This window comes from Rhinolophus sinicus, chromosome 3 (genome assembly GCF_057876585.1).
Source record: "Rhinolophus sinicus isolate RSI-liver-muscle chromosome 3, RSI-T2T, whole genome shotgun sequence".
NCBI lineage: Eukaryota > Metazoa > Chordata > Mammalia > Chiroptera > Rhinolophidae > Rhinolophus > Rhinolophus sinicus.
In genome coordinates, this window is record NC_142503.1 from 48,413,948 (window position 1) to 48,441,814 (window position 27,867).

Here is a 27,867-nt window from a genome sequence, read left to right on the forward strand (position 1 = left end):
AAGTTGTTGTCCTTTCAGTCTTAGTTGTGGAGAACGCAGCTCAGCTCCAGGTCCAGTTGCCGTTGCTAGTTGCAGGGGGCGCAGCCCACCATCCTTGTGGGAGTCGAACCAGCAACCTTGTGGTTGAGAGGACGTGCTCCAACCAACTGAGCCATCTGGGAGCTCAGTGGCAGCTCAGCTCAAGGTGCCGTGTTCAATTTTAGTTGCAGTGGGCAGAGCCCACCAACCCTTGCGGGACTCGAGGAATTGAACTGGCAACCTTGTGGTTGAGAGCTCACTGGCCCATGTGGGAATCGAACCGGCAGGCTTCGGAGTTAGGAGCATGGAGCTCCAACCGCCTGGGCCACCGGGCCGGCCCTCATTCTTTTTTATGGCAGAGTAATTAATACTCCATTGTATAAATGTACCACAGTTTCTTTATCCAATCATCTATTGAAGGATATTTTGGTTGTTTATGTATCTTGGATATTGTGACTAGTGCTGCAGTAAGTATAGGGGTGCATATATTTTTTCAAATTAGTGTTTTGGATTTCTTTGGATAAATACCTAGGAGTGGAATTTCTGGGTCATAAGGTAGTTCTATTTTTAATTTTTTAAGGAACCTCCAAATCATTTTTAATAGTGGCTGCACCAATTTGCAATCCCATCAACAGTGCACAAGGGTTCCCTTTTCTTTACATCCTTGCCAGTACTTGTCTGTTGATTTCTTGATGATAGCCATTCTGACAGGAGTGAGGTGGTATCTCATTTGGTTTGTATTTGTATTTCTCTGATGATTAGTGACGTAGAGCATCTTTTCATATGTCTATTGGCCATCTGTATGTCCTCTTTGGAAAAATGTCTATTTATGTCCTCTGCCCATTTTTTAATTGAATTGTTTAATTTTTTCTGGTGTTGAGTTATATGAGTTTTTTTTTTTTTAATAAATTTTGACTACTGACCCCCTATCAGATGTATCATTGACAAGTATCTTCTCTCATTCAGTAGGATGTCTTTTTGTTGGTGGTTTCCTTTGCTGTGAAAAAGCTTTTTAGTTTGATGTAGTGCTAATTGTTTATTTTTTCTTTTGTTTCCCTTGCCTGAGGAGATATATCAGTAAAAATATTACTAAGGGTAATTTCTGAGGGTTTACTTTCTATATTTTCTTCTAGGAGTTTTATGGTTTCGGGTCTTACATTTAAGTCTTTAATGTATTTTGAGTTTATTCTTGTATATAGCATAAGAAGGTGGTCCAGTTTCACTTTTTTGCATGTATCTGTCCCAGCACCATTTATTGAATAGACCGTCTTTACCCCAATGTAAATTTTTGCCTCCTTTGTCATAGATGAAATGACCATATAGGCATGGGTTTATTTCTGGGCTCTCTATTCTGTTACATTGATCTATGTGTCTTTTGTTTTTATGCCAATACCATGCTGTTTTGATTACTATGGCCTTGTAGTATAATTTAATATCAGGTAGCATGATACCTCCAGCTTTGTTATTTTTTCTCAGGATTGCCATGGTTCCATGGAAATTTTAGGATTATTTGTTCCAGTTTTGTAAAACATGCCACTGGCATTTTGATAGGGATTGCATTGAATCTACAGATTGCTTTGGGTGGTATGGCCATCTTAACTATATTAGTTCTTCCTATCCATGAGCATGGTATATGTTTCCATTCCTTTGTATCTTCTTTAATTTCTCTCTTCAATATCTTATAATTTTCTGAGTATAGGTCTTTTACTTTCTTGGTTGAATTTATTCCTAAGTTTTTGGGGTTTTTTTGGATGCAATTGTAAATGGGATTGTTTTCTTAATTTCTTTGTCTGATAGTTCATTATTAGTGAATAAAATGCAACTGATTTCTGAATGTTAATTTTGTATCCTGCTACTTTACTAAACTCATTTATCAATTCTAATAGTTTTTGGTGGAATCTGTGGTATTCTTTCTATAGTATCATGTCATCAGCAAATAATGACAGTTTTACTTCTTCGTTTCCCATTTGGATGCCTTTTATTTCTCTTTCTTGTCTGATTACTTCCAGTTCTATGTTGAATAAAAGTGGTGAAAGTGGGCATCCTTGTCTTGTTCCTGATCTTAAGGAAAATGCTCTTAGCTTTTCCCCATGGAGTATGATATTAGCTGTGGGTTTGTCATATATGGTATTTATTATGTTGAGCTATGTTCCCTCTATTCCCACTTTACAGAGAGTTTCTGTCATAAAGGGATGCTGAATTTTGTCAAATGCTTTTCCTCCATCTATTGATATGACCATATGATTTTTATTTTTAATTTTGTTTGTGTGGTTTATCACATTAATTGATTTGTGGATATTGAACCAACATTGCATACCAGGAATGAATCCTACTTGATCATGGTGTATGATCACTTTAATGTATTACTGAATTCAGTTTGCTAATATTAATATTTTATTGAGGATTTTTGCCTCTATGTTTATTAGGGATATCGGCCTATAGTTTTCTTTCTTTTTTCTTTTTGTAATGTCTTTGCCTGGTTTTGGAATCAGGGTAATTGTGGCCTCGTAAAATGAGCTTGGGAGCCTTCCCTCCTCTTGGATATTTTTTGGAATAGTTTGAGGAGAATAGATGTTAATTCTTTTTTGAATGTTTGATAAAATTCACCTGTGAAGCCATCTGGTTGAGGACTTGTTTGTTGTGAACTAGCTTTTATTTTATATGTTCCTGATAGGAACAAGGAGTAAGAAGACATAATCTTTCCTTTTTCTAGACATATATTTTGGGATAACTTGTAAAAATTCTACCATGTTATAAATTTAGGGAAAATTTCATATTGAAAAAGGAAGAAAGAAAATATAATAATTGTAATCTGGAACTGGTTAAAAATCCAGTAAGTGAGATAAAGCAACCACAAGTTAGAAAAAGTAAAGTCATTTTAATGTTCACACCTATAAGTAGCATGCTTTCTTTAAATACGGGAGAAATAATTTTAATGTTCAAAGCTGAGAATTTTAATGTTCATACTAGGAAACATTTAAATTTGATATCAAAGAGGGATTTAGCAAGGTACCAATCTTTTATAAAGCAGAATAGGAGATTATTCTTTTTGTCTGACCAGCACCCATTTCCCTTCTAGTTGGCTTGGGACTCTCCATGAGAAGGTAAGAAATAATTGCTGAGAAGAGTGGAGCACAGGGTTAACTAGGGCAATGTTGGGAGCACTCTGGGCCTCCTGGAGTTAGTGGTCATGAATTTAAAATGAGTCCAGTCATCCTAGTTGTGTGGTTTTCTCCAACCCCATTCAGCTGATTAGATGTTAAGTGTGGAGCAGGCAGAGCGATATCATTTAGTCAATTGAAGTGCAGGGCAAGAATGAGTGATGTCACAGACAATGGTTTGGTGGTTGCCAGAGGGTAAGGGGGGTGGGGGGTGGGGGGTGGGGGGTGGGAGATGTGGGTAAGGGGGATCGAATATATGGTGATGGAAGGAGAACTGACTCTGGGTGATGAACACACAACGGGATTTATAGATGATGTAATACAGAATTGTACACCTGAAATCTATGTAATTTTACTAACAACTGTCACCTCAATAAATTTAATAAATATCTTTAAAAAAAAAAAAAAAAAAAGAATGAGTGATGTGAGTGAGTGATTCTAAAAGGTAGACAATGGAGTCTAAGTGGGATAGGGAGAAAAGGCGGACGTGATGTAGATGAGGAAGAGTGAAAAGTTGGCGGACCCACTGGTCTCCAAGAATTGTATCATTGGTAATAATATACAGAGGTGGTGGTTGGAGAATGGAATCATTGAAATTGAGATTTAAAAAATGTTTTAAAAAATGATCACTTTTCAATAATATCCTTTCTTTCAATTATTTTTAATGTATAATTTATAATAGTAAAATTCACATATTTTAAGTTGATGACAAATATTTCTATCTATATAATTGCAATCAAAATCAAGAAAAAGAAGATTGCCATTTTTTCCAAAGTACACGGGTGCCACATTACAGTCAGTCTCCCTGCAGTGGACTGGATGTTTGTCCCCACCCCCGCCCCCCAAAAGTTCATATGTTGAAATCCTAACCCCCGATGTGATAGTATTAAGAGTTGGGGCCTTTGGATAATTAAGTCTTGAGGGTGGAGCCTTCATAAATGGCCTTAGTGCACTTATAAATAGAGGCCAGAGAGCTAGCTAGTCTTCCTCCACCATGTAAGACGTGGAGGGAAGACAGCTGCCTATGAAACAAGAAACAGGCTCTCACCAGACACTGAATCTGCCAGCTCCGTGATCTTGGGTTTCCTAGCCTCCAGAATTGTAAGAAATAAATATTTGCTATTTAAGTCACCCATCTATGGTACTTTTGTTGTAGCAGCCAAAACAGATTAAACACTCCTCCTCAACAAAATACTGGTCTGATTTTTAAAAAATCACTATAGATGAGTTTTAGCCTATTCTAGAATTTCATATACATGGAATCATATAGTATGTACTTTTTCACCCTGGCCACTTTCACCCAGAGTAATGTTTATAAAATTCATCATTTTTATTGTGTTTTTCAGTAATTTGTTCCTTTCTTTCGCTGAGTGCTATTCCATTGTATAAATACACAACAATTTATTTATTCACCTGTGGTTAGATATTTAGGCTATTTCCAGTTTGGGCTGTTACTAACTTTCATATACAAGTCTTTTTATGGGTGTGTGTTTTTGTTCTCTTGGGTAAATACCAAAAACTGCAGTTACTTCTGTGTATTACCTGTTTTTACATATTGTTGGATTTGATTTGCTAATATTTTATTTAGGATTTTCACGTCCGTATTCATAGGGCCCATGGAAATCATCATAACTATCAGTCAAAGAGGGAAACATTTAATCTTTTGCTGGGAGGTGGAGGCTAAACTAACCCTTTTTCTTCTTTATCTGTGTTGGAGCAGTAGTCCCTTGAGCCTAAACAATGGCAAATAGAACCAGAAAGTATATAAACCAGTTGATATCATCCACCTCCACAGGCATAAAGGCATAAGAAATTAATGTGGGGCCATGGCAATGAAGAAAAATGCAGAAATTCAGAGGCCACAACGCTCCATCTTCACAAGTAAGTAAACTTGCTCTGTACTCTTTCCAGTCTCTATTTTTTTGGGGTCTATGTGCATATATTCTTAGGGAACCAATCTTTAAGTTGATGATCTTCTGATAGAAATAGAAGACTCCACCAAGGGATGCTTCATTTTGGGGAGGCCAGTGGTATAATTTAAAATGTTATGAGGCAGACTGTTTTCAGGTGTAGCAACGTAATCACTAAACCACTACACTTGAAGTTGGGTCCAGAGAGAAGCAGTTCCCTGGATTCATGGAGTTACAGCTATTGACACCTGGATCAAATATCCTTTTCCTTAAGTGTGAAGTGACTCGAGTGTTATTGCTTTAAAGACTGTCAAGTTCCCAAAAAGTAAAAATTATTTATTCTATGTTAATAATTCAATTTGCAAGTTAAGATTTATCATTTATTGGAACTTCTCTTTCCTGCATACTTTTTAAATACGTGACTAAATCCCTGGCATGTACTGAGGCAATCAGTAGATTTTTAAGAAAGCAATCAATATTCCAAAATGCCTCATCTCAAAATTAGGAATTATATAAAGGTAATTGAAGTAAACGACAAAGAACACATTGTTCTCTTGACTCATTTCAGTTCCTTGACAATAAATTTTCATGAGCTGCTTGGACTATTAAGTAAATTGATATTTTTAAAGTCTGTGATTATTTGTGACAGGAGTACAATATTTATAGGCTTTTGCTATATATTTATATTTATAGTGAATATCTATGAGCAATTGTGAGTAAAACACCTTCTGTTTTTAAATTGCTCGTTTAGTATAGTACTTGCCAAACATCACTTAAGTGAGTACTTATTATATGTGAAACACAAATGCTTTATGACTTGGCTTTAAGATATTTAATTACGAAATGGAGGGTAAAGTATCTTAGAGCACAGTATAAATAGCTTGTATGACTTTGAGGGGAAGGACCTGTTAGAGTAAGTTTTCTGAACACCTAAAACTTACACCTTCAAGAGCTGCCTTTTTCTTTTAACCAATTAAATAATATTCTTTCAAAATGTATTGCTTGATTTGCTGCCATCTTAAAGCTGAACATATAGAATATAATCTATGTATTCTGTAGGTGATAATTATGCATGTCATTTCACCAAGTGGTGCTAAGGTGACAGCAGTTGTACCCACATTGCTTTTCTCCATTGGTACGATGGGCAATACCGTGAAAAAGACAAGTAACATCTTAGTATTATTATGAATATAGTTTGACCTTGTGAGTCCCTTGAAGGGATTTGGGAACCCTCCAAGGGTTGGCAGACCATACTTTGAGAATCACTGATTTAAGAAATGCTATCATTTAAAAAAAAGAGGACTGACCGAGTCCCTATTATCGCCAGGCACTTCTGAGCGCATGGGCTGTGTCAGTGGACAAAACAAGGAGCTCTCCTTTCATGGAGGTTATTTTCTAGCAGCAGTGGTGATAGATACTAAGACAATAGATACAATAACTAGGTAAATTATGAGATGCATTAGGAAATGATAAGTGCTGTGGAAAAATAAAAAGTAGAGCAAGGTAAGTGTGATTGGGAATGCTGGTAGGTGACAAGTAGCAGGTCGAAGTGTTAGAGTGGCCAGACTAGGCCTCATTGGAAAGGTGGTATTTGAGCAAAGCCTTAAAGGAGGTAAGGGAGTTAGCCATGTGGCTGTCTGGTAGAGAAGCATTTCAGTCAAGGGAACAACCATATAAAGACTGTAAGGTGGGAGTATGCCTGACCTGGTAAAAAACAAACAAAAACAAAACAAAACAAAAAAAGACACACCAGGTAACCCGTGAGGAGGGAGTGGAGGGATTGAATGGTAAAGTTCTAGGGTGTGTGGCCAGAGACAGAAGGGACGGAGAAGACCATGTAGAGAAATGGGAGCTACTGAAGGGTTTTTAGCAGAAGAGTGACCTGCTCTCTCTTATGCGTTAAAAAGATGATTTTTCTTGCTGTGTTGAGGATAGACTGTACAGGACAAGGAAAAGAAATGGAGATTAATTAAGAGATATGTGTGGTAATCAGATGAGAGATACTAGTGGGTCAGACCAGAGTTGCAGATGTGGAACTGGTGAGAAGGGAGAATCAGTTGAACTTCCAAATGGTTTTGATGCAGGGAGTAAAAGAGAGTGAAATCAAAGGTAACTTCAAAATTTTTGGCCTGAGTAACTGAAAAGATAGTGTATTTAGTACACAAAAATTCACTCAATGGGGCCATCCCGGTGGCTCAGGCGGTTAGAGCTCCATGCTCCTAACTTCGAAGGTTGCCAGTTCAATTCCCACATGGGCCAGTGGGCTCTCAACCACAAGGTTTGCCAGTTCAACTCCTCGAGTCCCACAAGGGATGGTGGGCAGCGCCCCCTGCAACTAAGATTGAACATGGCACCGTCAGCTGAGCTGCCTCTGAGTTCCCGGATGGCTCAGTTTGTTGGAGCGCATCCTCTCAACCACAGGGTTGTCAGTTCGATTCCTCGACTCTGGCAAGGGATGGTGGGCAGCGCCCCCTGCAACTAACATTGAACATGGCACCTTGAGCTGAGCTGCTGCTGAGCTCCCAGATGGCTCGGTTGGTTGGAATGCGTCCTCTCAACCACAAGGTTGCTGGTTCGACTTCCGCAAGGGATGGTGGGCTGTGCCCCCTGCAACTAGAAAACGGCAACTGGACCTGGAGCTCAGCTGCGCCCTCCACAACTAAGATTGAAAGGACAACAACTTGACTTGGAAAACAGGCCTGGAAGTACACACTGTTCCCCAATAAAGTCCTGTTCCCCTTCCCCAATAAAATCTTAAAAAAAAAAAAAAAAAAATCACTCAAAATTTACCGTAGGTCTAAGTATGAAATTTTAAAGCTTTTAGAAGAAAATCTTCATGACCTCTGGGTAGGCCGAGTTCTTGACCACGACATCAAAAACATGATTCATAAAAGAAATACACTGCTACATTGGACTTCATCAAAATTAAAAATATTTGCCATGTGAAAGATACCGTTAAGAGAATGAAAATAAAGTGACAGTATGGAAAAAATCATTTGTAAATCACATATCCCACGAAGGATTTGTATCTAGAATATATTAAAAAACAACTTTAAAAACTGTAAAAACTCAACAGCAAGAAAACAAACAATCCAATTTGAAAATGAGAAAAGGATTTGAATATATACTTCAAAAAAGGAGGACAAATAAGCACATGAAACCATACTTAAATCCTTAGCCATTAGGGAAATGCAAATTAAAGCCACTATGCAGTACTACAACTGCCCACAATAAAAACTCAGACAATAGCAAGTGCTGTCAAGGATGTGGAGCAATTGGATCTTATGCATTGTTGGTAGAATATGAGATGGCATGGCGCCTCTGGAAAACAGCTTGGTGGTTTCTCATAAAGTTAAATATCCACTTACCATAGAACCTAGAAATCTACTCCTGGATATATACCCTAGAGAAATGAAAACTTATATTCAGCAAAAACCTGTACATAAATATTCATAGAAGCTTTATTTGTAATAGGCAAAAACTGGAAATAATCCAAATGTCCTTCACCAAGTGAATGGGTAAACTGTGATATTTCTATATAAGTCAATACAGCTCAGGAAAAAAAAAAAAAAAGGAATACATGCAACAACTTGGCTGGATATCAAAGGGATATGCTGAGTGAAAAAAGCCAGTGTCAGAAGGTTACATGCCATGATTCCATTTATATAACCTTATTGATATGACAAAATTATAGAGATGGAACAGATCAGAGGTAGATGAGTGGTTGCCAGGGGTTAGGGCTTGAGTGAGAAGGGTATGACTATAAATGCATAGTGCAAGGGAGTTTCTTTCGGGTAATGAAACAGCTCTATATATTGTTTGTATCTACTGCTAGTTACAAAAATCTAAACATTTGATAACATTTTATAGAACTATGTACCAAAGGAAAAAAAAGAATGCACATAAAATATGGTGAAATCCAAATAAGTTCTGCATTTAGTTAATAGTATTCTACCAGTGACAATTCCCTGGTTCTTATAATTATAGTATGGTTATGTAAGATATGATTTTGGGGGGGAGCTGGGTGAAGGGTTCACAGGAACTTTGTACTATTTTTGCAATTGCTCTGTGTGCCTAATGTTATTTGAAAACTAAAAGAAAAAAAAGAGTGTTTCCATTAATTGGTATGAAAAAGCCTGCATTAGAGCAGATTTTAGAGGAGATAAAGTTGAGTTTTTGACATTATAAATCAACGATGTCTATTACACATGCTACGTGCACAAGTCTGGAGTTTGGGAGAAGAATCTGAACGAGATGAGATATACATTGGGAAGTGATATGTAAAGCCAGGAGAATGGGTAAACTCATCAAGGGCAGGAGTGTAGATCAGGAAGAAAGAGGAATGAGAACTGTTTTGGGATGCTCCATTATCAGGCAACATGAGAAAGTAGAGAGGACTCTGGGAAGAATAATAGTTCCAAGTTTACTATTTCCCTTTTTCTGAAAACTCTTTGGTGTATGTGTGTGTATTGATACTATTCTGTTCCTACCAGTAGAAAGATTTGCTGGCCAATTTGAAGTCACTTATTATGGACCTTTTTCTCTCTTCCTCTGTACTTTATCAATTCCAGTAAAATTTTATAGTATATCAGTTGCAATGCCCCTCCATTTCCCTCATCTATTGAACTCTGATTGATGACTTTACAACCTGTTTTTCTCCCAATCCCCACTACCTCTCAGGGATCACGTGTGGTAATTGCAATGCTTTGGGAGAAATGAACATTAGTTTCCTTAAAAGCAGATGGAGTATCTGTTGTGAGACTACTTTCCTTAATGGGGAAATAAAGACAAATTCTGATGTACTTTTAGGAAAAATTTTCTCATTATCTTCTTAGTTTAGTTTCCTGAAATCATTGCTGATTTATGGTCAGTCTGTAGCCAATTTTATCTTTAACCGACAGTTAAACCGATGCCACTATCTTTCTATTATCATTGCTATTAAAAAATGAATTCACTTAGTTAACTGACTTTAGCTTCATCATTAGGCAAACCATTATAATTATTTTTTAAGTTTAGGTATGCAGCCTTGCTTAGGAGGAAGTTTAAAATCCCTAAATCATGTTAGGAAACAAGGAGGTCGAAAAGCGATGATCTAGGCACCCATCTCAAGAAGTCAAAGGACAGCAAACTAAACTGAAAGGAAAAGAAAAGATATAATAAAGACAGAAATTAATGAAATAAAACAAACATACAGTAAAAAAGGATCACCATAAATGAAAGCTGGTTCTGAGCTAGAAAGATTAGCCACGAAAAAAGAGAGAAGCTACAAATTACCAATATGAGGAATAAAAAATGAGACATCACTTTAGATCCTACAGACATTAAAAAATGAGAATATTATAAATATTTATTCCACTGAATTAAAAAAATAAATGAAATAATCTAATCTTTAGTAAAACATAATTTACTAAAACTGACTTCTCTTTCCAATATAAGCAGAAATAGAAAATCTGAACAGTCCTTAAGTTGCCTATTCACATTCTTTGTTCATATGTCTGTTGAGATTTTTGTCTTTTTTTATTAAGTGATGGAACTTCTTTACATATTAATTTATTAATCCTTTGTCATATACATTGCAAATGTTTTTCCTAGTGTTTTTACCTTTACATTTTATTCATAAAATGTAGACATTTTTAGTACATAGTTAAATTTGTTGAACATTCTCTTTGTAATTTCTTTTCCTTTTATGCTCAGTCTATCTTTATATGGTTTCTTCTATTTAATGATAATGATGTGCCTGTCTTTTTAAAATGAATTCTTTAAAACGTCTGGAACTTAGTTTGATGTGTGATATGAACCAAGGGATCAATTTAGAAAAAATAGTCAGTTTTTCAATATCATTTAAAATATAATCAACGATTTTTTCATTGGCTTGTGATACTTCCTTGACCAACTGTTAAAAATTTGTGTATACTAGCTAGGGTCTGTTTCTTTTTTTTCCCTTTGTTAATTCTTCTGTGCCATTACTCTTTAAATTATTTTCATTCCCTTCACACTTTCTTTCAGAAAAAATTTAGACTAATTTTATCATTTAAAAAATTTATACAGGTGTTTATGAAAGCTATATGCTTAGGGCGTAAAACCTAGACATTTTAACAGAGGTAATGTATCAAAGTAGTTAGAAGCACTGATTTTGTACATTATCTGTAAAATGGGGATAGTAGTATTGATAGGTTTGTTGAAAAGATGAAATAAAATTAAAATAGGATATAAAACACCTTGAATGATCCTTGGCATATAGTAGGTGCTCATTAATTAAAATAACTAAGTATTACTGACTTCCATTATATGCCTCTCAGTTAATGATGCCTTTTATTACTATTAATAGTACTTGGTGTTTCTATCCTTATAGGTAGCATGTCTCTCCTTTTATGTAAATCTTTTATACCTCTCAACAAAATTCAGTTTGTTTCATATTAAGCACCTTCTTTTGGTTCGGTTTATTCATAGGTATTCTATGGTTTATGTTGTTGTTTTGCATAGAGTTGGTTTTCTCCCATTAAATCTTCTTTGGCCTTTGGTGTTACATAGGCAAGATTTTCAAAGTGTATATTTATCTTGTATCTGATTACTTTCCTGAAATTAAAAAAAATAATAATTTAAGAGCTTTTCAAATGATTCTCATAGGAGCTACAAATAATGATGATTTTTGTGTCCTTATTTCCAGTAGTTAAAGTGCTTATTTTTACTTTCAATTTCTTTTCTTTTTAATTGAATTCAACAGAAGAATGATGGTAGTGTATTTTCTTGTTTTAATCCTTATTTTTAATTAGAATGCCTTTAGTGATGTACTGGAAGTTATTTTGTTAGCTGTTGAGTTTAAAGTAGATATTTCTTATGTTGAGAAAGAATCCTTCTCTTCCTAATGCACCAGATATTACTCTCAGGCCCGAACTCAGATGTGCAAGAAAAGTAACTGAAGTAAATTTGTGTTTTGAGCTTTCATTCTGCCAGATGGCAAGACCTTAGTCTCAGTTAATTAGGGTTTCTCCTCTCCTTTTCCAAGGGGCTTACATTGTGCCAAAGTGTGAGGAAGAGTGGACATCTGATTCTGTGCCTTCTTCTCTTGTCTATTCCTCCATTTCTCTCTTCTCTTCTCCTAATTGTAGGTGAACCAGTCAGCTATAAGGCAAGGGTGGGAGGGGCTGGGCAGGGAGGGGCAGCAAAGGTTGGGGTAGTTGTTCTATTTTTTTCCCCCTCATAGATTGCAGTGGGATATGATAAAAAGCAAGGAGTGTTCAGAGAAGTTTTCCTTTCCCTGATATCCCTGGTCTTCCCTTGACAGCTTGTCCTCTTATCAGAGGTTCCACAACTCACTAACTGTGAGTCAAAAGTGGGGCATGGAATGTGAGGTGGGCAAGGATCCAGGCAGCAGTGGGAACATAGAAACAAAGGAAGAGCGGAGGATGGAAGGAAGGAAAGTTCCAGTAACAAGTAGAGAGTAAGTGGGTCTGGGTCAGGATGGGCTGGCTGCTCTTAACACATAAAGTTGCTGACTATTCCTAGTAAAGGCCTTTCCATGTTTCAGTTAGAAATAATGGAAAAGGAAGTAGGCATAACCCAAAGAACTTTCCCCTTTCAATATTTTGAAACACACACACACACACACACACACACACACACACACACACACACACACACTTAGTATTTGAGTCCTCCCTCCCTCCCTCCCTCCCTCCTTCCCTCCTTCCCTCCCTCCCTGCCTCCCTCCCTCCCTTCCTCCTTATATAAAGCTTTGTAAAGCTGCCATACAGAGGGCAGAAAATTGGGACATATACCTCTGATTTTGAATCAAAAGTATTTTGGGAGAACAGATAAACATTTTATATTGCCAGGGTATAGTAAACAACAGAATGTTTTTATTTCCTCTGAGGGAAAAACCTGCTCTACATTCTACCTGTTCTTTGAAGAATGTAGCAGGCGGGACAACTAACTAGCTCTTGAGTAACTGAAATCAGCAGTGAGTGTAGTCTTCTTTTTCCAGATCACAGGTTGTCATTTATTTCTTAAACTGCAGCTTTGTGCTGTTATTTTTTCCTTTCCATCTGATTCATTCTGAGTCACGGGGAGCACACTCTCACTGTGATGGGGTGCACTGCAGAGAGGGCTGCCTTGCTTGTTCTGCACCATTTAAGTGCGTGAGTCTTTCTATCAGAAATAGTTTGGAGAGTCACGCCACAGGGACAAAAAGGGAGTGTGAGGGATTTGCCTGGGAAGACTTGCATTAGGAGAAATGGAACTGATGAAGAGAGTTCTTTTTTCCCTAGAAAAAAAATAATGAACTAATGTTTTTAAGGGGCAGCTAAATCTCTCTGTTTGTCATGACTCTCAAGCAACCAAAGAGACATTTAACAATGGCATTCTCTCCTGATGAAAGATTCCATTTTGGCATGCCAGGTTCCCAGGGGTGGCAGAACGGCATTACCAATGTCAAATATCCTTGGTCGTCAGTCTTCCCCAAATACACTTACTTGTAATCCCTCAGTGGGGAATTGAAAATGATCATCCCCGTCACACTGAAGGGACATGATTTTTCAGGGTGGGGGAGGCTTCTGTTCATTAAGAGCCTGCTGAAACTGCGCATAGCTTGAAACATGTAATCTGAACGAAAGTATCCCTCTACTCAATGAAAACCACTTCCAAGGAGATAAGACAAGGGTAATATATCTTGAGGATATTAAAAACTAGAATAGAACGGAAGTGTGGTACATTCTCTCCTTTCCTCCTTTTCTTTGCTTAATACAGTTATTTCAAACATCAATATGGGACATAGAAGATGGAGACAATGACTCAGAAACTCACTTTGTCCTCTCTTTTGTCTCAAAACATTAAAATTTAATTGATGTACTGCAGCTGTAATAATTCCATTCACAACAGTCAAGAACCATATACCTGTAAAATGATAGGAAAAATGGAATTTGTTACATTAGTGGCAAGCAATTGGAACAAAATGTATTAGTAGTTTAGAAACCATTCTGTATGTGATTATGTGTGTGCTTTGTGTTAAGAAGAAATACACAAAATGGAAGGACATGGGGGAACGCATCTTTGCATTGGCATGAATCCTTTTACTTGAAAGTCCTTCTATAGTTGTAAGTTATGAAAAAGCATATTTGCCCCCAAAGCTGTGTAGCTTGCTGTAAAATCCATTTTCAGTACTTCAGAACTCAGCTCACATAGCCTTCTTATAGGCTATAAGGAAGTTCAAGCTGTTCTGAAACAGTCATCATGATCCATTATACTTTGTTCCCTGTTTCTTTTGTTTGTAGTTGCATGTGATACTGTAATTGTGTGAGAAATTTAAAATATATGCTGATTTTACAAATGGAGGGTTATAGTTTTGCTTATTCAAAGCATTCTTGAATATACCCTCCCAAATCTAGCATGAATAATCCAGGGCAAAGATAACATTTCAAAAGGAGATAGGTCAAAATAATTTCCTTTTGTGTTAAAAGAAGTACCTTAGGAGAAAAATACTTTTTGAGATTGTGGCTTCATTTACATGTGGGAAACAGAAAATTTAAGCCAATAATTTAAGCCCCAAAAGTTTACTGCAAATATCTATATCACTGAAGCAAAATCAGTTTGTGTAAGTACACATTTAAAATTTTTTTTATCATTAATTGGAGATTGTATTGATTCCATTTCTAATAAATGATAAAAAGCATCATATATAATATTTTAGATTATATATGGATGTTGCAGATCATAGCTTAAGACCTACTTTGAAAGGACTAGAAAATAGTAAAGAGAAAAATGCATATTTTCATGCTAGTTTATCCCCTCAAACTAGGGAAAACTCAACGTTTTCTTCCAGGAACAAACTCCTGCTCCTTGTTATCATTATTGCTTCATGTCTTCCCGTCATTCAATCTTCTTAGAGACCTTTCACACTTTCCTTCTCTATGCAACCAGTTACCAAGACCTACAAAGTCTTCTCTGTAAAACTGCTCTCCTCCATAGAACTTCAGAATTTTATGTCTTTGAAGGAAGTGCCTATAGTTCATTTTTTTCAAAACTTTTTAAGTAGCAGACACTTCTCCAAATCATATCTAGAAACTCCCCAATTACTACTACACTACTGCTACTACTACTGCTACTGCTACTACTGCTACTAGTACTACTGCTACTGCTACTACTGCTACTACTGCTGCTACTGCTGCTACTATGGCTAAATCTGATTTGGATGAAGCAAGGGTAGTGCGGAGGGTCACAGACTGGTGTTTGGTCCATTCTTGCTGGCTTGCTGGCGTATTCAAAGATGCTTTATTTAATCCCAAGGGATCTTTGGAGTGGAGGAAAAAGAGCTCCAGAGATTATGTGTCTTGTTCAAGATCATTAAGCCAGTTAGTGAAGAGCTGGGAGTAGAAGTCAAGTTTAAATTGATTACCTTTTGGTTCCATTGCCCACTTGGTTCCACTCTCACCACCTGAGACTTGGCTTATGATCTTAGTATTCTCTAATTCCCCTCTTACGTGTCCCCATTTACAGAACGTAAGATATTTTGTGTTCTTTGTGTCTGCATTCTGTACAACGGGCTCCTGTGGCTCTCCACTGCTTATAAAATCATGCCTCAGTCTTTCTGGGTTCATTTCAGGCTTTTTATAATCTGAGCTTTTTCTTACATGGTTCCTCAATTCAAAGTCACTATGCCAGCTCGGGTTGGGGTTGTTTCTCAGTGATCAGAGAATCACCTCCAAGCCTTTCCTTACACTCTTCCCTTTACCTGGAGTGCTGGTTTTCCATCTAACCTATCTTGCAAGGCTCAGCTCAATAAGCTTGTTCTAACTTTACCATTTCACGGTTACCCCTTTTGTTTTTTGAAGGGCTGCATTTGGTACCATTTCTTAGCTTTTATATTTCACAAGGGTAAGAATATGTATTCTCTTGTCAGTAAAAATAGAAGTTCCGCCATGGACCATGGCTTATTTTGTACATAATGCTGACACTCTGTCATGTGAGAATTAGCTGTATTTTGTGAGTTATTTATATTGGACTGGGGTGATGAAAACTATCCTGGCTCTTGACACCGCACGAGAATCCACTGCATTTTAAATGTAGTGATGATGTGTTACTCCACTTGACTGTCATCCATTTTCCTTTCTCACCATAAAATACTGGATCTAAGATTTTCTGTTTGATCGTATACTGTAATTATGCCCTCAGCCTAACCATTAAACAATTCTAATAGAATATAAACAGAAGTTAATGGTAAGAATTATGTAACTATTTTATTGCAAAGATCTATTTCTGTAAGTTTTCAATAAATGTCTTTAAATTTTCATAGAACAATGAATATAATTCCTTTTCAAAAATTAATCAGAATCCATAAATGATAAAGGTGTAACTATTACATTGTTTTGTACACCTGAAACTAATAAAAAAATAAATTAAAAAAAACCAATATATGCCATATATTTACGATATGTTGGCCATAAATTGGTCAACAATATTTCTAGAAGTTAATCAGGAAATTGTATTTGTTCTAGAAACCTTGCAAAATAATTAGATAAAATGAAACAAATTCAGAAGACATATTTCTATACCAAATAAAGGACATCACAAATAAATTCTCCATTTGGGCATGAGGTTTGATGTCATGGTTATATAATATAAACACGTTGTTGATAAGGGTTGAGTTTTTGTTCATTTTAATGTTACAAATAAATATTGGTATCACAATAAAAAAATTAATCAGAATCATGCCCAAAGCCATATTTGCTCCTGGAGCAGAGGCTGTTCATGCCTCTCTCATATCCAGATGACAAACTCAGGCAGGACTCCATGCCTTATCTTCCTATGTATCTACAATCTAGAATTCAGAAGGCGGGGTTATTTGAAATGAAAAATGAAGTCAGAATTCTTCATATGACAATGAAGAATACCTTTGTTGATTAGGTTATGTGATGAGTATTTTCAATATACCTTTGTTAGTAGTTTTTTAAAATATATGCAAATTGCAGATTTAATTCAATTTATTGAAAACATGTTAACAATATTGAGTAATTAACAATGTGTTTCTTTTCCCAACCTGTTGTGAGTGTATTAGGCTAAAGAACATGCCTCTAAATGAAAGAGCAAGAAGTATAGCTAATAGTTATTTTATCAGTTTTAGGAAAGTCTTTTTGATATTTTTCCCCAAAATTGAAAAAAAAAATTGATGTATCTAATGATGTGTAACAAATCTTTTCACAATTCAGGATGATTTCCATTTCTTTGCTTTCAACAAAATTTAGGAAGATCTAATTGAGTTGTCAGCTGATGGGTCACAAAAAATAGTATTTGAAGATGTGCCATGGTGTGGTTTGGGCATGTAAAGTGGAAGAAGTTCAAAGACTTGAATGATGTTTTATAGCACAATTTGCCCCAATTTCATCTATTTATATATGAAAAATGATTCTCAGAGCTCATAAAAAACACATTAGAATTGATGCTGAACCCAGTCTCATTATAGCAATAAGTAATATTCATCCACAAAACATGAAATAAAATAAAAATCCTCATCTATTTCATTAACAAAAGAATTTCCAATTTTTTTCTTTTCATGTTTACAATTTACAGTACATTTATGTTGCTTTTGATAAACTATATAGTAATAATAGTAGTAATAACTCAATCCAGAAGAAAAAGTTTTACTTTGAAGGATGAAATGACATCAGTAAAATATTTTCAAGTATAAAAATGTTTTACATGAAAATATTCTATGGGGAAGGTGGAATGGAAATACAAGTTTAAGAAGAAAAAAGAATGATATAAAATTTCTAAGTGTTGAAGTCATCTTGTTTTTTTCCTTGGGTGGTATCAGGTATCAATAGCTGTAGTATTTTCTTTGGATACATCATTCCATTATTTTAAAATGTCAGTATTTGCAATACATCAGAAATGAGGTATTTGAAACTATTTAAATTTAAAATAAAAGAATTTGGATGTGAATTAGCAATGTGTGAGTGAGTACATAGTTTTCCAAATTATTTTATAAGGCTACGTAAGCAAAATCTTGGAAACGCCTCCAGCCAGGAAGCACCGAGTAACACAGTCTCTATCTGCCTTGACAGCCTCAGTCTGCCTCGCCAGGCTTTCCTCTCCTTTTCTCTCTACTTCTAAGATACACTGGTCCTTTTTTAGTTCTCTGAATGCTTCTAGTTGCTTCCCACCAAAGGGCTTTTTCCCCTTTCCTGTCAACTCAATGGCACCAATCTGCCGCCAATACTAACTCAACCACACTTAACCAGATGATCTCCACTCCTCCTTTGGAACGAAGCCTCACCTGGGGAGGAACGAGACAGATGTTAGAGAATAAAAACGCCCTGCCTCAATGTGAGCTGGACCCCTGTCTTCCAATGCCTCTTTTCTATACATGAATGTTGGTCCTGGTCCAGTTTCTGTGAGCCACGTAAGGGAAATGTGCCATTGCAGTCTAATCTGTTCTGGTTGACAACATGGAGGTTATCTGGTCTGGGACAAGCTTCTCTAGCAGTACCTCTTAGGGCAAGCTTGTTGTCAAATACTTGTTATGCTTCTCTATCCATGCAAGACATAAAGTGATCATAGCATCCTTCCCCCCGAAGCTGGCACTTTGTCTCTGAAGGCTTCTCAGTACAGAGCCCCCGCTGGCTACTGCCAAATGAGGGCTGTGGCTCAAGAGGTTTTCCATCCCACTTCTAAGGATGTGGTGGGCTGAGAGCACTCAGGACAACTCTGGGCATACAATATCTGTCCCACCAAAATGGCCTGATTCAATTTATAAATGTTTCTACCCTTTAAAACATATTCCTTCAGAATCTCTCATATGAATCTTCCATGGAAAATCTTTTCAATTACGAGAAACTTCAAACTGTGAGGACTCATTAAGCGTGAATGTTAATCATTCTGAATGCATCAGAGAAAGAGGTGTTATAGAAATAAAAAAGATTTTTAGCTTTTTTTTTTTTAACTTGCAAACAAGTTCTTTAGTATTTGTTCTCCCCTTTGGCTGGTGTTTGCATGTTGGATACCACATATTATTGGGTGCCACTCTGTCTTCAGCACTTTCCTTCTCAATGGTGGGTCCCATAAAATTCCAATTTGGTTTCCACCTAAGGTATCCAGTGTCCTGCCTGTGCCTCTGGGTAGTCTCAAGCTCAGCATTGCATCTCTCATCCAGTTGTGTCACCATCTCCATTAGCATGCAGGGTAATGGGGACATTCATTACCTCTGCTAGGTCCCCAGGAAGAAACTCGTTCCTGGTTGCCCTTAGCCATGCCTTCTTCTTGATCTCTCCAGAGGGACTTGAACTCGGCAAAGGTAAATTGGATTCGTTAGTAGGGAAGACCGAATTACGAGGCCAGCCTTCAGTATGTGGGCTGAGAGGGAATCATTTTATGTCTTGGTGAATAAAGGGTAGCAGAGCTGACTTAATTGAATCTCTTATGTGTCTGTACATTTTCATGGATTTCTTTTGTTTGTAAGTAGTTTAAATATAAGTATTTTTTTGTAATGAGCTATGAGATGGGATTTGAAATGAGAGCATGCTTTATACATTTGGAATTGATTCACTGCAAGTGGTGTATGCCCCTAGAAGTCACCAAACATGCTCATTTTGTTGGACAGCTTTTGCCAGTGCCCACTATTTGCACCCTCATATTCCAGAAAGCTGTTTAGAGTAATGCTGAAAACTGTAGTCATCAGATAATTAAAGCTGTCTGCAGAAAGGAGAAGCTGACATCCCATTTTTTAAAAGGAGAATCTCTTGATGGGTTGGCTGCTAATGTTGAGGTCCCTGTTATTATTGTTCTTAAAGACTCAGGTTTTAAGTTGACAGGAAGAGTGAACACACTTATTTTTTGGGGAAACACACAAAAGAGGATGGACATATGTACATTTACTAGAAATAGCTCTGAATGTTTCTAAAGGAAACATGACCTGTTCTCTATATTTATAAATATGAAATATCTGTATATTATATAAATTGCTAGATGGAAGCAGCTGGCATTTTCCAGCAAGGAAAGGGGATCACTGAACTTTGACCTTTAATAACACGATTTCTTTTCTGTATGGTTTGGTTGGACACTAGTGCCATTAGGTATTATTTTATTTTCTGTTTCAGGTTGCTGCCATTCCAAGACATGGATCCTATACTCTGGGACTCTTTTGTGGGCCGTTAGCTGTGTGCAAACCAACACAGCTCAGCAGATAACTTCCTTCTGGAGCTTGTTATTAAATCTCTATTTGTGTAACTAACTTCCGGTCATCTCTGCTTTCCTGGTAAGGGACTTATTTCAATAAATTGCCTTCTGCCATTAAACTCCCTTCAAATCTCACTTTGATTCTATTCTATTGATTTAGTCTAGACTGCACTGGGGAGCGTTCATCAGTTGAAAATCGCTTCCCTGCTCTCTGCTCATCCTGGCCCATCACCCTCCACCATTACTGGCTGTGCTAAGGAGATGACCAACACTTACGACAAGGTTGAACCATTCAGGTGGGTCATCACTTGGGGAATGTGAGGACCACTCTGTCCACAGGGAAGAAGTGGTCCTTCACATAAAGGACAGAGGGATGTGTTGCTGCAACACACAAACAGTCATGGACCTGGGGCCTTGGAATAAATAACAACAATAATAATGGTTAGGATGGCGATACTAGCTGAGTTAGGTCAGATGTGACTATACATCATGCCTTTTCACAACTATGTGAATATGCTATGATTTACCCATTTTTCTGTTGAAGGACGTTTGAATGTTTCCATTTTGGGCAATTAGATAACACAGTTGTAAACATTCGTGTGTGTGTCTCTTTCTTCACACATGCAACAGTTTTTCTAGGGCACACCCTAAGAGATGAATAGCTGAATCAGAGTATGTATATTTCTAACTTCTTCTATTGTTTAGTTGTTTACCACTTTATATTCCTATTAACTGTGCATTAGAGGCTTATTTCTTGACCTCTTCTACAATACTTGCTATTATTGGGTATGAGTATTTTTGCTTATCTGATGGGTGTGATGTATCACATTATAGTTCTTATTTTCCTCTCTGATGTCAACCTTAGGTGGCAGGTATTATTATTAATCTCATTTTATAGACGGGGAATCTAAGGCTTCGAAAATGATTTGTCTATGGCTTCACAGTTAAGAGGGGACAGGAAGTCACGAATGATCCTGGAGTGTCTAACTCTGAGTTATAACATTTCAGCTTTCATGTCACGGTCAGGCCAGGATGTGTTGTAACAATTCAGAAGCAGTACAGGGAGTCATATTTTTCTCTTTATTATATACTCTTCCAGTAGTCTGCCCTCTGTCTGAACTTTTTTCTATTTATCTTTTTTATCCTTCCCATGTTTCCTTTCTCTCATCTTTTTTCTTCCCTCTTTCCTTCCCTCTTTCAATACGTCTGTCCCTCCCTCTCTCCTTCTTTTCATTCCTACATTTTAACAAGTGATTTTAGCTGGGTTATTTTGCACAGCTCTTCATAGAATTGAGAAAATGAAATAAATAGGCATAATAAAATTTTGAGATAGTAACTGATTTTCCTTTATATTTATGTGAAGAAATTACAAACCCACCAATATTGAGGTTGAAATGGAAACATACAAAGCTGAATACATTTGTGTGTGTGTAATTTGGAAATGACTGTTAGCAAAAATTCTTTCTGGAGCAGCTGCTTCTGATACACACCACTTGTGTCTTATAATTAGAACAAAATTTAAACTTCTTTAGGAATTGAAATTATGCAGTACATTTATAACTAACAATACAATGTTAAATGGAGAGTTACGCCACCATTCATTCCTGCATTAATTTCTCTGTTAAACTTCTTTGGCAAATGCTATTTTTAGCTAACAAAGAATTACCACCTAAGCAGGTAATGTGAGAAATATGATTGCAAAACAAAATACAAGCTCAGGATGTTCTAAACCTTGCAGTTGGAAGAGCAGTGGAGCAAATTGGACTCAGTCACCAAATCACCATGTTCAGCAAATTTCTAGGCCTCAGTGTTTGTTAGAAAAAAGATATAAGAAGTTGAATCAATATTTTTATATAGAATATTACACTTTTGACTTTGTTGTGTCACTTTTTTTTCTTACCTAAGTGGGAAGACTCTCCTCTGTGCCCACTCAGCCTCTCTGCACCCCTAGGACATTTTGCTTCCCATGAAGCTTTTTGGTTTATATGGTTGCCACCATCACAGAGTCAAAGATTCTTGACAACAGGGCCCATGAATTGTTCATATTTGAGTTCTTACAGAAATTAGTACCTTGTCTGACACATAGTAGTAGGAGCACCATAAATGATTATTGAATTAAGTTAAACTGAAATCATTTAAGGTAGCAAACATCCGGCTTTCTAATTCTGATCATGTCTGTGAAGAACTGGGCCTGAACACGTGATGAACTGTTTTGATGGCTGCAAATCCCTTTATCCCCACAGTCCCAAACTCAGGAATACAATGCTGTTAATACAAATTGAAGTGTCCTAGGTGGGATATCGGGAGTGAATTGTGGTGTAGGTTAGCAGATATCCAGTAAGAGCAATTCCATTTCCTGAGGTGCCCCTGAATAAGTGATGATGATGCCTTATTCTTGGGTTGGTAGAATCAATCCTTTTTTTAAGAAATTATTTTTCTTGAATTAACTGGGGTGCCATTAATTAATAAAATTATATAGGTTTCAAGTGTACAATTCTGTAATACATCATCTGTATATTGCATTGTGTGTTCACCACTCAAAGTCAAATCTTCTCTCACTATATATTCAACCCCCGTTACCTTTTCCCCAGTTTTGCCCCTCCCCCCTTTTCCTCCACATCCTGTGTCTATCAGTTTTTGTTTTTTGTCTCGTTCATTTGTTGCTTTCAGTTTTATATCGCACATATGCATGAAATCATATGGTTCATGACTTTTCCTGTCTGACATATATCCTTAGCAAGATAATCTCAAGATGCATCCATGTTGTCACAAATGGCAGTATTTCATCTTTTTTTATTGCCGAGTAGTATTCCATTGTGTGTGTGTGTGTGTGTGTGTGTGTGTGTGTGTGTATCTCACATTTTCTTTATCCAATCATCTACTGAAGAACACTTCAGTTGTTTCCATGTCTTGGCCACTGTAAATAATGCTGTAATGAACATAGGGGTAGATTCAATCTTGTATGAATTTTTTTCCCTTAAAATAGGACTTATAGAAGTTTTGGGTTGGGGGGAATGGAAAAGAATATTCTGAAGTTAATTTGGGAGAAAAACATGTAGGAATTCACCAAAAATTTCTGAAGTAGTATCAAGGAGTGAAAACTTACCAGACAAGGTATTAAAACATATTCTAAACTATAGATATTAAAAGATTGTGGCACTGGGGCAGGCATGGATCAACTTCTTTATCCATTCACCTATTGATAGACATTTAGATTATTTCCAATTTTTGACTATTATTAATGAAGCGTCTATGAACATTCTTGTATAAGTATTTACATTCATATAAATGCTACGAGTGGAATGGCTGGATCTTATGGTAAGAGTAGGTTTAACCTTGTAAGAGATTGTTGCACTGTTCTCCAAAGTGATTGTAGGATTTTGCATTCCCATCAGCAATGAATGGAATTTTAGTTGTTCCACATTCTTGCCAATATTTGGTATTGTCAGTAATTAAATTTTAAATTCTAGTGGGAATACAGCAAATCTCAATGTAGTTTTAGTTTGCATTTCCCTTGTAACCAATAATGTTGAGCATTTTTTTCATATGCTTATAGGTTATTTATCAATTTTTACTTGAGTTGTTTGTCTTTTTGCAACTGAGTTTAAGAGATTTTTACACAGTATTCTGGATACAAATGCTTTGTCAGATATATGTTGTATTAGGATTCTCCAGAAAAAAACAGAACCAATAGAATATATATAAGAGAAGATTTATTATAGAATGGCTCACATGGTTCTGGAGGCCAGGAAGTCCAGGATCTGCCATCTGCAAGCTGGAGAACCAGGAAAGCTGATAGTGTAAATCCAAATCTGAAGGCCTGGGAACTGGGGGACCGATGGTGTATCTTATTCCATCCTTTTACTTTTAACATATGTGTGGATTTCTTTTAACCCACTCTGAGAAGCTCTGCCTTTGTATTAGAATGTGGAGATTATTTACCTTTAGTATGATTATTGACATGATTGGATTTAAAACTACTATTTTTGTCACCTGTTTTTTATTTGTACCATCTGTTCCTTTTTCCTTTTTCCCTCATTTTTTATGTCAATTGAGTATTTTATATTTCATTGATCTCCACTATTGACTTATTAGGAATACTTAGTTTTTTTAAGAGATTGTTTTTGAATTTAGAATGTGCATCCTTTGCTTATTACCTTCTACTGGGAGGGACGGGGTTTGTTGTCCTTCCCTCAGTGACTTAAGGCTTTTCTCCACAGAAGAGAAGGCTTTCAGTGGGCTTCATGCCTTTACCACTCTGTTAAGTGAAGCCCTCCCGTCTCCCACCCTGCCCAAATCTTTCTCATGAGTACCTTTGGGAGGTCTGGGGAGAAGAACTGTCTGAAGCTCCCACAAGTTCTATGATATCACGCTAGTCCACACACAGCCCATAGCAACTTGTTAAGAATTTTAACTGAATTCTTCTTGCCGACTTGTTTGATTCCCAGTATCTCTTCCTCCCATATTCGGCCACAAGCAACCCAGTACTTCCATCTCCTTGGAGGCTCCTGTCTTTCCTTGGCTTTTGGTCTATTTGGTTGCCCTTTGATCTCAGCTCTCTGATGGGTTACAGAAAAGTTATGAATTTGTAGTTCATCATATTTTTCTCGTACTCGGAGTGGGAATGCCATATTTCCAGCTATATGCTAGGCAGAAGCAAAACTCTCACAATAGAGGAAATTTATTGCAGGAATTAGTGATGGAAACGCTGACAAGCCAAGTAGTGGTTGGTGAACAACTCAAGATTCGCAACATCAGGTAGCCTAGGCTGTGGAGACAAGGGATGCTGTTCAGCTCAGTAGCCAGGGCAACCAAGCAGAAGCTAGGACCCTGGGGGGCTTGTCTGGTGGGAGCCAGCATCGCCTCATCACAGACAGTACTTGAGATGGCACTTGAGGCCTAGCAGGAGGAAAAAAAGACTGTCCGTTCTCCTCCTCTTGCCATTCAGTTTCCTGACAGTACCATCCACTGGCCAAAGCAGATGACATTACAACTTGGAGAATGATGCCTACAGAGAGCAGATACCTCCCTTATTAGACAGAACAGAGCAGGTAAAGGATGAAATAGAGAGCTGACAGCAGACTCCTTAAGACCAGCCCACGTGTTTATCCTCTATTTCAGAATAATGGATTTATGCTACTGGTTTCTCAATTTTAGACTTCACCTATTGACATCCTATTATTGAAAAGTTGCTTCTCTTGAACTATTTCCATCCTCCCCCATGCTAAGCTTCCTCTATCTTGCAAATGTAGTTATATCACAATTTTTGTCTAAATAAGTAATGCACGCTACATTGTGATGGATACTGACGAGTCCGTACATGCTGTCCACAACAGAGCTGTGCAGTGCGTTATGATGACATGTTCATTAAACTTTTTTAAAAATTATAGTTAAATACACATAGCATAAAATTTATCATCTTAACTACTTTCAAGTGTACAATTCAGTAGTGTTATGTAGATTCACAGTGTTGTGCAACCGATCTCCAGAACTTTTTCATACCTGAAAAGTCCCCATTTTCTCCTCCCCCGACGCCTGGCAACCACCATTCTACTTTCTGTGGCTGTGAGTTTTGATTATTGTAGACACCTCATGTAAGCGCAGTTGTTTATACAGTATTTTTCTCAGCATAATGTTCTCAAGGTTCATCCATGTTGTGGCATGCGTCAGAATTCCCTTTCTTTTTAAGGCTGAATAATATTTCATTATATGTATATACTATACAAGTATTTTGTTTATTCATCTGTTAATGTTTATTTGGGTTCTTTCCATCTTTTCAATATTGGGAATAATGCTGCTGTTAACATGGGTGGGCAAATATCTCTTTGAGACCCTGCTGTCAATTCTTTTGGATATATATCCAGAAGTGGGATTGCTGGCTTACATGCTTTTTCTATTTTTAGTTTTTTGAAGAACCATCATACTGTTTTCTACAGTTGCTGCACTATTTTACATTCTCACTAACAGTGCACAAGGGTTCTAATTTCTCCACATCCTAACCAACATTTATTACTTTCTGTTGTCATTTTTCATAGAAGCCATCCTACTCTATGTGAAATGACATCTCATTGTGGTTTTGATTTGCATTTCCCTAATGATTAGTGAAGTTGAGCATCTTTTTAATGTGCTTGTTGACCTTTTGTATAATATATTTTCTTTGGAGAAATGTCTATTCAAACCCTTTGCCCATTTTTAAATCCAATTATTTGTTGTTGAGTTGTAGGAGTTCTTTATATGTTCTAGATATTGATTCCTTGTCAGATACATGATTTGCAAGTGTTCTCTCCCATTCTGCAGGTCGCCTTTTCACTGTATTGATTGTGTGCCTTGATGTGAAGATGTTTTAAATTTTGATGTAATCCAATTAACTTTATTTTTATTGCCTATACTTTTGGTATCACATCCAAATAATCCTTGCCAAGCCCAATGTCATGAAACCTTCCCCCTATAATATTTTTTTAAGAGTTTTATAGTTTTAGGTCTTATATTTAGATCTTTGATCTATTTTGAGTTAATTTTTATATGTGGTGTAAGGGTCCATATCATTCTTTTGCACGTGGATATTCAGTTTCCCAACACCATTTGTTGAAAAGATGATTCTTTCCCCATTGAATGGTCTTGATACCCTTATCAAAAAGCATTTACCCATATATATGTGAGGGTTTCTTTCCAGTCTCTCTGTTCTGTCCCACTGGTCTGTATGTCTGTCTTTATGCCAGTACCACACTATTTTGATTACTGTGGCTTTGTAATAAGTTTTGAAATCAGAAAGTGTGAAACTTCCAACTTTACTCTTCTTGTTAAAGATTGTTTTGGCTAGTCAGGACCCTTGAGATTCCATATGAATTTTAGGGTGGATTTTTTTTTTTTTTTTTTTTTTAAATACGAAAAACAAAAAACAAACCAACAAACAAAAAACACCATTGGGATTGCATTAAATCTACAGCTTGCTTTGGATAGTATTGGCATTTTAGCAAATTTACTTTTTTAATAAGTCACTTCATCCCTGCACTGTGTTGTGACTGGTCTTGCCGAGATCAGAGTCTCTCAATCAATTTTCTGATCTTCTGATCTCTGGTCTTTTGCTCTTATTCATGCCCTGCATGACCAAGCTGGGGGAGTACTTTGGGCATTGGGGTCCTATCTACTCTTCATAACCAATCCTCTTGCTTTCAGCTCAAACTATACTGTTGGATTCAGTGATAACTGGCTTAGCCAATTCTTGAACATTCCCAAGGTTCTGCAACTAATCAAATTTTTGACACATAATTACCATAGTTCTTATTGGGTTTCCCATTACAGATTCAGGCTTCGTCTTTCTCTGGTTATTAGGCTACTTCTTATTTATTGCGTTTCAGAGTCCAGATTTCATTGACATCTCTCATATGCTATAATTAGTTCCTTGGGTTTATTTTCTTGTGGATTTATAGTTTTTAATTCCTTTTCCTCTCATTTTAGTGGGATTCAAGAGGTCACAGGAAAGAAACTATTATATTCAATCTACCAAGATTGCCCCTGTATTACCTTTTAAATTAAGGAAAAAAAAGACCTGAAATAAAAAGAAGTGGTTAATAGAGTTATAATTAGGCAAATTTGCTGGCTAATTCAACTTA

At 36.7% G+C, this 27,867-nt stretch overlaps 1 long non-coding RNA gene across 1 annotated transcript in view; it reads left to right on the top strand.

Annotated features, from left to right (window-relative positions):
• Positions 1-4,962: 4,962 nt before the first annotated feature.
• LOC141570422 (uncharacterized) overlaps positions 4,963-27,867 on the top strand; it is a 41,254-nt gene continuing 18,349 nt past the window's right edge. The window contains exons 1-3 of the long non-coding RNA XR_012494427.2: positions 4,963-5,060; positions 20,176-20,333; positions 20,415-20,550. This is a non-coding gene — a long non-coding RNA (uncharacterized LOC141570422). The remainder of the gene's footprint in view (positions 5,061-20,175; positions 20,334-20,414; positions 20,551-27,867) is intronic.